At 52.4% G+C, this 14079-nt stretch overlaps 2 long non-coding RNA genes across 2 annotated transcripts; both read right to left on the bottom strand.

Moving 5' to 3' along the window:
- Positions 1-6353: 6353 nt before the first annotated feature.
- LOC138849616 (uncharacterized) lies at positions 6354-10886 on the bottom strand. Its single transcript, XR_011388586.1, has 3 exons — positions 10769-10886; positions 6926-6969; positions 6354-6486 (listed from the first exon to the last, which is right to left on the bottom strand). It is a non-coding gene; the product is annotated as an uncharacterized lncRNA (long non-coding RNA).
- Positions 10887-11340: 454 nt separating this feature from the next.
- On the bottom strand, positions 11341-12669 carry LOC138849617 (uncharacterized). The gene is made up of 3 exons (XR_011388587.1): positions 12536-12669; positions 11658-11718; positions 11341-11469 (listed from the first exon to the last, which is right to left on the bottom strand). It is a non-coding gene; the product is annotated as an uncharacterized lncRNA (long non-coding RNA).
- Between the last annotated feature and the right edge of the window lie 1410 nt (positions 12670-14079).

The raw sequence follows: 14079 nt of genomic DNA on the forward strand, positions 1-14079 counted from the left end.
TCGCATGCGCTTCCAAAATGGACCCGTGCCTCGCAGATGCGATCCGTCTGTAGCTGGCACAAGGTTAAGCTTGTTGGCAGAGGGCACTGGAGAGACACTGCAGGAGGCAGGAGTTTCTGCCCTGGCTGCCTGGATGGAGCTTGCTTGGCAGAGCCCTGCGCTTACCAGGCTGCAGGAGCACAGGCTACGTCTGCAGTGCCCAGCTCCTAGACTGCACGGTGACCAGCAGCTCCCCTGGCACTGCCCTACCGCAGGCGGGTTGTGGCAGAGTGCCCGTGATGGAAACCTCACCGGCTTTTCCTGACGTGCCAGTGGGCAGATTTCCAGCAAGTTTCACATTGTGCCGTCCCTCAGTCTTCTCTGCCGTCCCGGATGCCACAGCTGCGCCCTCTTCAGCAAGGCCCAGATCTCAGCCCTGGGGGCCTCTTCCTTGGCATCTGACTCAGCCATGAGGGTCATGGGTGCTCCTTGTATCTCAGGTTCTTTGGAGTTCTTCACCTCCTACTTACTAATTCTGTTCCTTTAATCCCCTATTATGGATCTTTTTAAAATTTTTATTCATATACTTTTTTCTTTTGACAGGCAGAGTGGACAGTGAGAGAGAGAGACAGAGAGAAAGGTCTTCCTTTGCCGTTGGTTCACCCTCCAGTGACCGCCACGGCCGGCGCATCGCACTGATCCGAAGCCAGGAGCCAGGTGCTTCTCCTGGTCTCCCATGGGGTGCAGGGCCCAAGCACTTGGGCCATCCTCCACTGCACTCTGGGGCCACAGCAGAGAGCTGGCCTGGAAGAGGGGCAACCGGGACAGAATCCAGCGCCCCGACCGGGACTAGAACCTGGTGTGCCGGTGCCGCAGGCGGAGGATTAGCCTATTGAGCCACAGCGCCGGCCCATATACTTTCATTTGTTTTTATTTGAGAGGCAAGGAGAGAGAGAGAGAGAATCATGCATCCATTGGTGCATTCCCCAAATGCCCATAACAACCAGAGTTGGGTCAGGCTGAAACCAAGAGCCAGGAACTCAGTCCGGGTCTCCCTTGTGGGTGGCAGGGACCCAAGTACTTAAGCCATCACCTGCTGCCTCCCAGGCCGTGCATTAGCAGGGAGCTGCATCGGAAGCAGCAGAGCTGGGAATCTACCCAGGCGCTCCAATAGGCAATGCGAGTGTCCCATCATGATGACAACCACAGCGCCAAACACAGGCCCCATAATCTCTTATATTACACTTACCCTGTTCAAATGACAGCATAGTTTCTCTCTCTTGATTGGAGCCAGACAGATAGAGAATGCAAATGTCCTTTGGGTAGAATTCACAGGGAGTCAATGACACTTTAGTGTGAAATAGTTTGTTTTGTTTTCCGGGCACCTAAACAGCAATAGGTGCCTCAGAGCTGAGCCAGGGGGAAATAGGAAGAAAAACCCAGCAAGGGATGATGGGAAAATCCTAAGAACAAACTGTGCCTGTTTCACAGTTGGGCCATATGCTGACTGTAGCTGTTAAGCGTTATTCTTTATTTCTGTGCAAATGTCTTTGGTTTCCCCAGGGTCAGCCTAACAGCACCAGAAATAGAATGGAGGCGCTAGACTTTTCTGGTGAGGCAGCAACCATTGTGCTTTGATAGCTCAGTCCATGGCCGCTGTGATGCTTTGGTCTCTTCATCACACGTGAAAGCGCGATGCCATGTGACACCCAAGCGCAACAGCTCTGGCCCTTTCCTTTTTGAACAGAGATGGGCTCCTCCTTGGAAGTGCATCGGCCCCTTCAGACCTGGCGGGACCCCCTTCGGGCTGCAAGGAGAGCGGGAATGAAAACCAGGAGGACCATGGGCCGGGGCAGCGGCTCGGCTGAGGACCATGGGCTGGGGCAGCGGCTCGGCTGAGGACCGGCCGGTGCTGCCTTCTCCAGGGATTGTTCAAAATGGAGTGTTCTTCATTAAAAGCTGGAGTGGGGACAGGTCAACAACTTCTAAAAGGCCTTTTTATCCAAGTGAGTATCTACATGATTTACAAAACAAACAGAAGGACTTCTTTAGAAAATCCACCACCCTTGCTCTTCCCTTCCCCCCGCCATGCTCCCCGAGTCCTGTCCCTCTCACACCTGTTCTTAATGCCTCCATCTTCATTTTCATGGCTCCTTAAGAGGTGGCAGAGAGAAACCCATGTGCCCCATCTACTGTCCCAAGGGCCTTCCCTCCCAATGCTGATTCGTAGTTCTCTTGGGCAAGACCATAGGCAGAATCCAGTTCTCTGAGGACTCCCTGCTTATTCAGTCAAGGGCCTGCACGTGTGCCATTTCCACTTGCAACAGAAGCTGCCTCCCTCTGGTCCGGTTCTTTTGACTTTCTGGATCCTTCTCGGTCCTGCTGGCCGCTTGGGGCCCGAAGCCAGGCTTCTTGCCCTCACCCATCTGGTGCTCCTTGGACAGACGTTACCGTAAACCCCTAGAGTTCACTTCATTCTCTGGCAGAGGGCAACCGTTACAATGAGCGGATTGTCACTATTCACAGAATCCAGACAGCGCTAGCGCAGCCGGTCCAACAGCGACAGCCCCAGACAGCCACGTCCCACAAAGGGGGACCCAGTCACTGGAACCCAAGAGGCTGCTGTTGCTGTGGGGCTTTCATAATGTGTCCTTCCTCCCTCCCGAGGTGGCCAGCCTCTCATGGGACTCTAGCTTCCGGGCTAGAGCCTCCTACGCATACGCATACTCCCATTCCCTTCTCTACCTGACAAAAATGGAGGGCCGAGTGGTACAGGGATAGCAGAAATTAGACCATATCCAAATCTACTGCTATTTAATTTGTCTCATTCCATTTCCCACTTCTCCCCACCTTCTGCGTGAAGGCCCTACCAGGCGGACCCAAGTGAACTAAAGATGGGCCATAATCAGCAGCACCACATTCAAGCTGACCTAGAAGTCATGGCCATTAGTACGTCATCTTCATCACTAAGAATTGTTCTAGGGGCTGGCACTGTGGTACAGCAGGTTAAGCTGCTGCCTGTGACACCAGCATCCCTTAAGGGCACCAGTTTGAATCCCAGTTGTTCCACTTCCAATCCAGCTTCCTGCTAATGTGCATGGGAAAGCACCAGAGGATGGACCAAGTGCTGGGTTCCTGCACGCATGTGGGAGACCTGGATGAAGCTCCTGCCTCCTGGTTTCAGCCCGGCCCAATCCTGGCCATTTCTGTCATTTGGAGAATGAACCAACAGATAGAAGATCTCTCTCTCTGTCTCTCCCTCTCTGTGTAATCTGCCTTTTAAATAAATAAAATAAATTTTAAAAAATTGTTTTAAAGACAGCTAAATAAAAAACATTCATAAAAAACATTCACAAAATATTCAAAAAATGTGCCTTATCTTGGGCTGGTATTAGTGACAAGAGAATAACAGAGTTATCCTTTTTTTTTTTTTTTTTTTTTTTTTTGACAGGCAGTTAGACAGTGAGAGAGAGAGACAGAGAAAGGTCTTCCCTCTGTTGGTTCACCCCTCAAATGGTTGCTATGGCAGGCGCATCTGCGCTGATCCGAAGCCAGGAGCCAGGTGCCCTCTCCTGGTCTCCCATCCGGGTGCAGGGCCCAAGCACTTGGGCCATCCTCCATTGCCCTCCTGGGCCACAGCAGAGAGCTGGACTGCAAGAGGGGCAACCGGGACAGAACCCGTGCCCCAACCGGGACTAGAACCTGGCACTAGTCCTGCAGCCCCGCAGGCGGAGGATTAGCTTAATGAGCCACAGCTCCGGCCGAGTTATCTATTTTTTAAAATAAAAGATTAATTTTATTTATTTGAAAGGCAGAGTGACAGAGAGAGATATTCCATCTGCTGGTTCACTCCCCCAAATGGCTACAACCGCTGGGTCTGGGCCAAGTCGAAGCTAGGAGCCAGAAGCTTTCTCCAGGTCCCTCATGTGGGTGTGGGGCCCAAGTACTTAGGTCATCTTCCATTGCTTTCCTAGGAGTATTAGCAGGGAGCTGGATCAGAAGTGGAGAAGCCAGGACTCAAACCAGTACCCAGGCCGTGGCTTAACCTGCTACACCACAGTGCCAGCCTCCATGGACTATCTATTTAAAAAAAAAAAAATGTCATCAAGGGGCTGGCATCGTGTGTGTCAGGTAAACTTGACTCCTGCGATGCTGGATTCCCATACGGGTGCCCGTTCAAGTCTCAGCTACTCCACTTCTGATCCAGCTGCCTGCCAATGTGCCTGGGAAAGCAGTGGGGGGTGGCCCAAGTCCTTGGGCCCCTGCACCTACATGGGAGACCTGGAAGAAGCTCCTGGCTCCTGGCTTCGGATTGGTCTAGCTCCGTTGCAGCCATCTGGGGATTGAACCAGCAGATGAAGATCTCTCCCTCTCAGCCTTTCCCTCTCTCTGTAACTCTGCCTTCCAAATAAACAAATAAAATTTTTTTAAAATGTAAATAATATCCCAATAATACTTTGTAAGATTGTAACCCCACCCAGAAAATTAAGCATAATTATAAAAAAAAAAGTAATTGGAGCTGGCACCATGGCTCACTTGGTTAATCCTCCGCCTGTGGCGCCGGCATCCCATATGGGTGCCAGGTGCTAGTCCCGGTTGCCCCTCTTCCAGGCCAGCTCTCTGCTGTGGCCCGGGAGTGCAGTGGAGGATGGCCCAAGTGCTTGGGCCCTGCACCCCATGGGAGACCAGGAGGAAGCACCTGGCTCCTGGCTTCGGATCAGTGCGCTGTACCGGCCATAGCGGCCATTTAGGGGGTGAACCAACGAAAGGAAGACCTTTCTCTCTGTCTCTCTCTCTCACTGTCTGTAACTCTACCTTTCAACTAAAAAAAAAAAAAAAAAAAGTCATCAAAACTCCTTAGCACAGAGTCAGCATTGTGGCACAGTGGGTTAAGCTACCACCTGTGATACCAACATCCCATATGAGCTCCAGTTCAAGACCCATATGCTGCACTTCCGATCCTACTCCCTGCTAATGTGCCTGGGAAAGCAGCAGAATTTGACCCAGGTGCTTGGGTCCCTGCACGCATGTGGAGATCTTGATGGAGTTCCAGGCTGCCGGCTTTGGCCTGGTGCAGTCCTGGCCGTTGCGGCCATTTGGGGAGCGAACCAGTTTCTCCTTTGTGTTCTGTAACTCTGCCTTTCAATCAAATAAATAAATCTTTAAAAATAAAATAAAAATGAAAAAGCTCCTTCACAGGGTGGGTATGTAGCTCAGCAGGTCAAGGTACTGCGTGCAACACCAGTGTCCCATACAGAGAACGGGTTCCAGTTCCAGCTGCTCTGCGTCTTCTTTTTTTTTTTTTTTCCCAAAGATTTATTTATTTAGTTGAAAGTCAGAGTTACAGAGAGATAGAAGGAGAGGCAGAGAAAGAGGTCTTCCATCCACTGGTTCACTCCCCAACTGGCCACAATGGCCGGAGCTGCGCTGATCCTCCTATGCGGGTGCAGGGGCCCAAGCACTTGGGCCATCTTCTACTGCTTTCCCAGGCCATAGCAGAGAGCTGGATCAGAAGTGGAGCAGCCAGGACTCGAACCAGCACTCATATGGGATGCCGGTAGCTTTACGCACTACGCCACAGCGCTGGCCTCTGGTCTGCTTCTGCTCCAGCTCCCTGCTAACGTGTCCTGGGAGGCCGTGGATTATGGCTGGAGTGCTTGGGCCCCTGCCATCCATGTAGCAGACCCGGGCTCCTGGCGTCGGCCTGGTCCAGCCCTGGTTGTTTCAGCCATTTGGGGAATGAAGCAGAGGATGTAAGATCTCTCTCTCTCTCTCTCTCTCTGCCTTTCAAGTAAATGAAAAAAATAAAAAAAAAATGTTCAAAAAGCTCCTTAACACATAATACACTTCAGCAATCAGAGCCAGAATCCAAAAGCATAATAAAGAAAGGCAAGTGGAAATGCTTATAATCGTCATATTTTAAATGCCTTATTTCCTGCCAATCTCACATCCGTTCCCAGAGAAAGGAAAGTTGCCCACCCTGCCAGCGCCTTTGTCAGCTGCCAGCTGTTCCCTCCCTGGAAAGGGGTCAGAGGCTGCTGGGAGCTAATAGCCAGCCAGAGCTGCAGCACGAAATGTCCCTCGTGGGCTTTCGCTGCTGGCTGATTGTCAGCAGACAGCTACAAGTTCTGGTTTGATAAAAGCCAGCTATAGATTTCAAACCTTCTTTTCTTCTTTTTCCATTTGTGCTCTGAAATTGTCATGCACTCCAAATGGAACTCGTGAGCACACGGCCTTTGTTCTGCCTTGTTAGGCACCGGCTCTCTCCAGACAGTCACTTTGCAGGGTGGGGGAGCGCGCGAGGTGAGGCGAGGTGAGGTGGGAGGAGAGGGCTGGGGGCTGCACAAGCCACACAATGCCCAGCGGCACAGGTGCAGCCCTGGGTGGGCTGAGTGCTTCAGGCTCAGTCTGAGCCACAGCTCACAGCTGACTTGGTTCTGTGACAGTCAGGGAGTGGGGGGTGGGATGTGTTGTAAGTCACAGCCAGGATTTATTGACTGTAGCCCCCTGAAACAGAGTGAGTCACCAGCTGCATGCGCCAGGCATGAAATCCAAACCTTAAAGCACCTCAAATCTCCCAACTGGCCAGTGATCAAGAATGACCTTTTCTGAGATAGGGTGTGGACCTCAGAGCTTTGTAGATTTCAAGAGGGTCAGGCAGGAGGAAAGGGGGGAGCAGCAGGGACTGTGCACAGTGGTGTGTGTGCTTTAAATTCAGATGCTTAGGGGCTGTCATGTGCAATGCATCAACGGTGAAAAATAAACACCCAGCAGAAGCCGGCTTTGAGTTAAGGCGCGTGCACAATAAATTTCAACGGGTGAAATTAATCGCTGGCTGCTTGTTGTGAATATTAATCCCAGGGAGGGAGCTGGCTTCTCCTCCATCAAGAGACAGGTGGAAGCTGAAAACAGCAAAACATTTGGGATCGCTAGAGGCAGGGCTTACCTGGGAGCCAAACCCTGATGCCGAGTCCCACAGAGGAGCAGAATCTGAAAAACAGCCCGGCACAGCTGCGCTGTAACTACCAGTGCACCTGCCCTGCCCCTCACCTGTCCCCTCCAGGGCTCCCCAGGGACATGTACAGAGAAAGGTCTTGCCGGAGGACATGGAAGATGAAAGAGCCAAGACTCCTAATTTGGTTTTTTACAATTGTAATAAAATATGCATAGCAGAATTTACTGTTTTAACCATTTCCAAGTATTTAACCATTTCCAAGTTCACTGGCATGAAGTGCATTTGCATTGTTGTGCAACCGTCACCACCTTTTACCTCCAGGACTTTTTCATCATCCAGAAACTGGATGTCCATTAAACAGAAACTGTCCATTAAACAACACCCCATTTCCCCCTCCTCCCTGCCCTGATAGTCACGGTTCCACTTTCTGTCCCTGTAAATGTGACTGTTCTAGGTACTCCATTCATCGGGAAATCATGCAATATTTGTTCTTTTGTGTCTGACTCATTTTTTCTTAATTTTGATTTATATTTATTTTGTTTAAAAGACACAGAGAGAGAGACAAAGAGAGATCTTCTGTCTACTCGTTCATTTCCTAAATACCTGCAATGGCCACGGCTGGGCCAGGCTGAAGCCAGCAGGAAGGAACTCAATCCGGGTCTCCCACGTGGGCGTGAGGAACTCAAGTACTTGAGCTGTTATTTGCTGCTTCCCAAGGTGTGCCTCACCGGAAGATTTCTCTTCCGGCTGCAATGGAATTGGGAATGCAGCCCTTTGAGCGAATCAGGAGCATGGGAGAGACAGAGCAGTGGGGGGATTCCAGCGGAAACAGGAATTCAGGGTGCAAAGCAGCCGTGAGGCATCTCCAAAATCCTGCAGGGAGTGGGGAGGTTGGGGCTGGAGCCAGAGGTGATTTCAACTCATGGGAGGACCTGGGGCCTCCCAGTCAGCCTGAGAACAGCAGGCCTTTGCCCCTGGCTGCAGCAACCTGGCCCTAGGCCAAGCCCTCTGCCACACACAGGCCGGGAAATCCCTCTTAGGGAACGTGCCCACAGGCCCATAACCCAGACCCACCCCCGCTGAAAGAAGTCTGAGTAGAGCACATGGCCTCTGAAACAGAGTTTGGGGGTTTTGGGGAGCTGGGAGGTCCCAGGGCAGCTAAGGTTAGGTCTAAGATCCCGTCACTGTGCACTACAGCCCCCAAAGGAGGCCCTCCTGGGGCAGAGTAGCCCTTGGTGAAACAGAGCAGGGGATGGCCTTGAACGTGAGCGTGCACAAACAGCTCTCTCTCCCTCTCTCTCTCTACACACACACACACACACACACACACACACAGAGTGATAGAATCACTCCAAGTGCTAGGAGACTCACTGAGACCACTGTGGGCATCAGAACCTTCATTCTGAGTGGCGGGTAGGATCCCTTCTGTCCAGGTCTCCGTCTGTATAAACACAGGCGAGCTGGCTTCAGCTCAAGACTTGAAGCAATGGAAGACTTGTCAACAGTGAGTGAACTCAACTCTGTAGGAAGCATTCAGTGCAGTTTCATTGGTGTCTGGGAACACAGGCAGCCATGAAAGATTGACTGTGGTTTTCATTCTAGGACAAGACATAGGTTTCTCGAGGCCGGCACTGTGGCACAGTAGGCTAAGCCTCTGCCTGCTGTGCTGGCATCCCATACAGGCGCTGGTTCGAGTCCTGGTTGCTCCTCTTGTGATCCAGCTCTCTACTTATGGCCTAGGAAAGCAGCAGAAGATGGCCCAAGTGCTTGGGTCTCTGCACCCATGTGGGACACCTTGAAGAGGCTCCTGGCTCCTGGTTTCAGATTTGCCCAGCACCAGCTGTTGCTGCCATTTGGGGAGTGAGACCTTTCTGTCTCTCCCTCTGTCTGTAACTCTACCTCTCAAAAAAATAAATAAAATCTTTTTGAAAAAAATAAAAATGAAAAGAGACATAGGTTGCTCTCTTTTGGAAAATTTTTAAACTTATTTATTTTCACTTAATTTGAAAGGCAGAGAGAGACAAAGAGAGATCTTCCATCAGCAGGTTCACTCCCTAAATGCCTGCAACAATCAAGGCTGGGTGAGGCTGAAGCCAGGAGCTTGCAACTCATACTACGTCTTCCCCGTGGGTGACGAGGACCCAAGTACTTAAACCATCACCTGCTGCCCCCCAGGGTGCACATTAGCAGGAAGCTGGATTGGGAGCTGAGTAGCCAAGTTGCAGCAAGCACTCCAACATGGGACACAGGCATCCCAAGGAGAGACTTTGCCCGCTGCACCAAATGCCTGCCAGCTCTTTCTCTTTGCTAAGGGTCCAGCGAGGACTCTCAGCCTGTGTGACGATAGCACTATCCACTACAGTCCCCAGATCTGGTCCCTCTCTGCATGTCCTCCTGCCTTATTCTCATCCCACAAGGGCTGCTCCTCCTCTCTCACCTCAGGGGCCCCATCATTAAGTCTCAGTGGTTGCCCATGTAACAAGAAAAGGAAACAATCAATAAAGAATAAATTACTCTAGTCATGCGTCTGACTTCTAGATGTGTAGGATGGGTGAGCAGGGGAAGCAGGAGGAAGAGCCTAACTGCCGAGGAACCCTCCTGCCTCGTTGTAAAAGATGCACCTTCCCCCGACCCTGTGCACAGCCTAGCACGGTAGGAAGCAGAACTGAAGTGATCTGTGTAATGAGAGGGCAAGAATCGGGAGCTTTCCCTAGTGTTTCAAGGAAACACTGTTATGGTGTCGGACTTGAACAACAAGGGTCAAAGACATGGCTGAGAGCAGGGGGTAAGGAGAAAGAGAACTCCAGTGAGAAATCTGCCACTACCAGCAAAGTGCAGGGTTCCGTAACCACAGGGGCACCCATGGGCCCTGTGCTTTAGCCCCTGATTACCTTGATTGTGGTCGCCAGACCAGCAGAAACGATAGGGACAACAGCATGAGTTTGTCGGAAATGCAGAATCCTAGGCCGGTGTCTTGGCACAGCAGGTGAAGCCACCCCCGTATCAGAGTGCGAGTCCCTGCTGCGTTGCTTCCATTTCAGCTCCCTACTAACTAACCTGGGAAAGCAGCAGAGGATAGTCCAAGTACCTGGGCCCCTGCCACCCATGTGGGAGACGCAGATGGAGTTCCAGGCTTCTGGTTTTGGCTTGGTCCAGCTCTAGCCATTGCTGCCATTTAGGGAGCGAACCAGCAGATGGAAATTCTCCCTCTCTGTCTCTCCCTGTCACTCTGCCTATATTTTTTTAAGAAAGGGATGGGGCCAGTGCTGTGGCATGGTAGCTAAAGCCGCCGCCTCCAGTGCTGGCATCCTATATGGGTGCTGGTTGAAGTCCCCACTGCTCCACTTCCGATTCAGCTCTCTGCTAGGGCCTGGGAAAGCAGTGGAAGATGGCCCAAGTCCTTGGGCCCCAGCACCCATGTGGGAGAGACCTGAAAGAAGCTGCTGCTCCTGGCTTTGGATTGGCACAGCTCCAGCTGTTGCATCCATCTGGGGAGTGAACCAACAAATGGAAGACCTCTCCTCTCCTCTCCTCTCCTCTCCTCTCCTCTCCTCTCCTCTCCTCTCCTCTCCTCTCCTCTCCTCTCCTCTCCTCTCCTCTCCTCTCTCTCTCTCTCTCTCCCTCCCTCCCTCTCTGTGGCTCTGACATTCAAATAAATAAATAAATCTTTAAAAAAAAGAAAAAAAGAGAAAGGGATACAGAGTCCTAGCCCCTCCCTCCAGACTTACAAAACCAGAATCCATCATTTCACAGACATCCAGGCAATGGATGTGCACAAATTTCATGAGATGTTTAACAGCACTGTTCTGCAACTTGGTAGTGCATTGGAATTACCTGGGAAATCTGAAAGAAAATCACCATGCCAGAGCTCTCAGGTGACTCTGATTTGCAGCAAACTCTGAGAAGCATACTGTCTTCCTGGGCTCTGGTTTGGTCTTCCTGTGGCAGTGCCCTGGGCATGGGCTGAGGCATCCATGGAGCAGCCATTGCTGGTAGACCAGTTCTCCCAGAGAAGAAAATTGATTTGCAAGGTTAACCAGGGCCCCGGGTATGACCACTCCTGCCATAGCTGACCTTAAGCAACTTGAAGTGGAATTGGGAGGAGACTCTCAGGAGCCAGCTCCATTGCATGGGGCGGAGCCGCACCATCCCACCCCTCCCGCAGGGCTGTGGAACTTCTCGAGCCTATGCAGGCCCTGTCTGAAGCCAGTGCTGCAGACTGTAGACATGGACCAAGATGTACACAGTGAGACGCTGCGCGCATGCAGCGTCTGGCCCTGTACTCGTGGGAGTGGCCTGCTGCATGGTGATGTCCCATCCTGGATTTCCGCCCTTTCCTGAGCCCGGCTCTGCATGAAGACCCTCTGGGTATGGCTGCACAACCCCACTCTTTAAAGACAGGTTTGCACACACCAGCCTTGGCTTAGGTGTGCTTGGGGGAGTGAAGGAAGGAAGACAGTGCTCGCACCTGGGTGAAGGGGAGGAAAGGGAGGCCCCCGGATGCTGGAGGCAGGTGAATTTGAAGAAGTCCAGAACTAGATGGGAGAAAGCCAGAGGCAGGTGTTGTGGTGCAGCAGGTTAAGGCCCAGCTCAGGACACCCACATCCCATTATCAGAAGGCTTGGGTTCAAGTCCCACCTCCACTTCCAATTCAGTTTCCTGCTAATGTGCACCCTGGGAGGCAGAAGATGAAGATTTAAATATTTGTGCCCCTGTTACTCACATGGGAGACTCAGATGGAGTTCCTGGATCCTGGCTTTGGCCTGGTCCAACCCTGGATGCTGCTGTTTGGGAAGTGAACCAGTGGCTGGAAGATCTCTCTCTCCCTCCTCCCCCCCCCCATTCTGCCTTTGAAATAAATAAGCATAAATAAATAAACTTAAAAAACAATAAAGGGGATTTGCCACCTCCCAGGACTCCTTGGGAATGCCAGGAGGCTGAGGGACTTCCCGCAGTGGATAGGATGAAGGTGGACTTGAGCCATTTGTTTGTTGGTTAGAGGAAGGGTGGACCCAAGGCCTAGAGGACTTTGGCGAAGATCCTGGGCGCTGGAGGCCCAGCGCACGCTGGCTAACCTGAGGGTGGGCCGGGGGCTTCCTGTTCCCTTCCCTACTGTGTCTTCTGCCTGGTCAGTCTTCTGAGGAGCAGCCAGGGGGAGCGTGATGGGCAGAGGGTTGGCCAGATGTGGGGCAAGAAGCGGGTGGGGTGGGGGTGGGGGACAGGGAGGGCCTCGGAGTGCTGGCCTCTGGGAATCCTGGAGGAGGTGGGCAGGGCTAGGCCACCTTCTGAGAGAAAGAGTGGCTTGGGAGACAGGGACCTGAAAACTGATAAAGGGAACTGAGGGGTGACAAGGAGTCTAAGATGAGTGTCACCTCCTTCCCAAGTGTTCATACCAGCCTTCCACCCCACCCCCAATGCCAGGTAGGAGGGTGTGAGCCACACCAGTCAGAATGCTGACATTTCCACTGTGCAGGCGGGCGAGCGGCGTGAGTGTGTGTGTGTGTGTCTGTCTGTCTGTCTGGTGGCTGCTCTCCCACTTAGCACTACTCCCATGTTTGATGATCCCCAGCCTGAGGCGTCCCCCAACAGACCCCAGCTCACCTCCCCACGGGGGACGTGCCCTCTATCCAGAGTCCTGGTCTACCCAGGAGGCTCAGAGACCAGAAGCACTTATTCTCCCATTCCAGTCCAAGGCCTGTTTTAGTCTTCACATCTTCCCTGTGGCTGAGTTTTCCTAAGGTTTCTGACGGTGGAGATGCCCCAGGAGCTGCATGGAAATATCTGGAACAGTAGGGAGGGGAGGGGGTGAGATGTGATCTTTGTGGGAAAGCCCTAGTAACACAATCCAATCAGGGCCCATTGGGAGTTTTGCGTAGTGTTGCGTATAGAGGTTCACGCGTCTCCAGGGACCCCACTCCTTCCACCTTGTTTTCCATCATCCTTAGGGTGTCGCTGGGCAGCTCACCACTGTGGGTGTGGTGACCCCTGCATGCTTCTACTCACCCATCCAAACTTAGCCACCAGCCATACCAACCTACAGGGAAGCCTGAGCGATGCCGACTTTATTCCGTGTAGCCATTTGTCCGGCTAAAACGTCTTTCACGAAGGCAGAAGAAGAGAATGGGCATTGGGCCTCAATTCTCAGCCTCGCTGTTGTCATCAACACCCCCAAGCTGGGCTGAGCTGCACCCAACCTGGTCCAGGTCCTTGAGAGCCTCTGGGGGAAGGTGAAGAATGAGTCAGTTTACACTTCCTGGAGAGCCCGCGTGAGCAGTCAGAAGGGACATGCTTGTCCTGTGCTCGGTCACAGTGTCTAAGGGCAGGGCGCCTGCAGGGCCAAGGACCTGTTTCCACAGAGAACAGCTGGGTGCATGGAGGGCCTGAGGCTCTGCCCGCCCTCACGTGCTGCACCCAGGCTTCCCTCTGCATCCAGACCCTGGTTTCAGGAGAAGGCGTGGACAGCTGCCGGGAGAGAGGTGGGGCAATGCGCTCGTGGGCGGAAGGCCTGGCCCCTCTCTTTAGAGCAATGGCAGCCCATGAGCAAAGGTAGAAGCACTGTTGGAAAAAGGACTGTGGGCTTTTTGCTTTGTCATTGGCATTTTTGGGGGAGTTGGGGGTGGCGGAAGGACGCATAATCTGAAAGTGAAATCTCTCTCTCTCTCTTTTTTTTTTTTAATTTTTGACAGAGTGGACAGTGAGAGAGAGAGAGAGAGAGAGAGAGAGAAAGGTCTTCCTCGCTGATCCGAAACCGGGAGCCAGGTGCTTCTCCTGGTCTCCCATGGGGTGCAGGGCCCAAGCACTTGGGCCATCCTCCACTGCACTCCCGGGCCATAGCAGAGAGCTGGCCTGGAAGAGGGGCAACCGGGACAGAATCCGGCGCCCCAACCGGGTCTAGAACCCAATGTGCCGGCGCCGCAAGGCGGAGGATTAGCCTAGTGAGCTGAGGCACCGACTTCTCTCTCTATTTCACACACACACACAGACACACACACACACACCCCAAATAAACTTTCTGGCCTTACTGTTTTCCAGCTAGAATTCTAAGCATGATTTCCTCACAGATAGCACCGCTGTCCCTGTTTGCTCCGCCAGCTGTAAGTATTCTGCCAACCAGGCGCAGCTGAAAGGGAAAATCTTTTCAACCA

This window comes from Oryctolagus cuniculus, chromosome 5 (genome assembly GCF_964237555.1).
Source record: "Oryctolagus cuniculus chromosome 5, mOryCun1.1, whole genome shotgun sequence".
Classification (NCBI taxonomy): Eukaryota; Metazoa; Chordata; class Mammalia; order Lagomorpha; family Leporidae; genus Oryctolagus; species Oryctolagus cuniculus.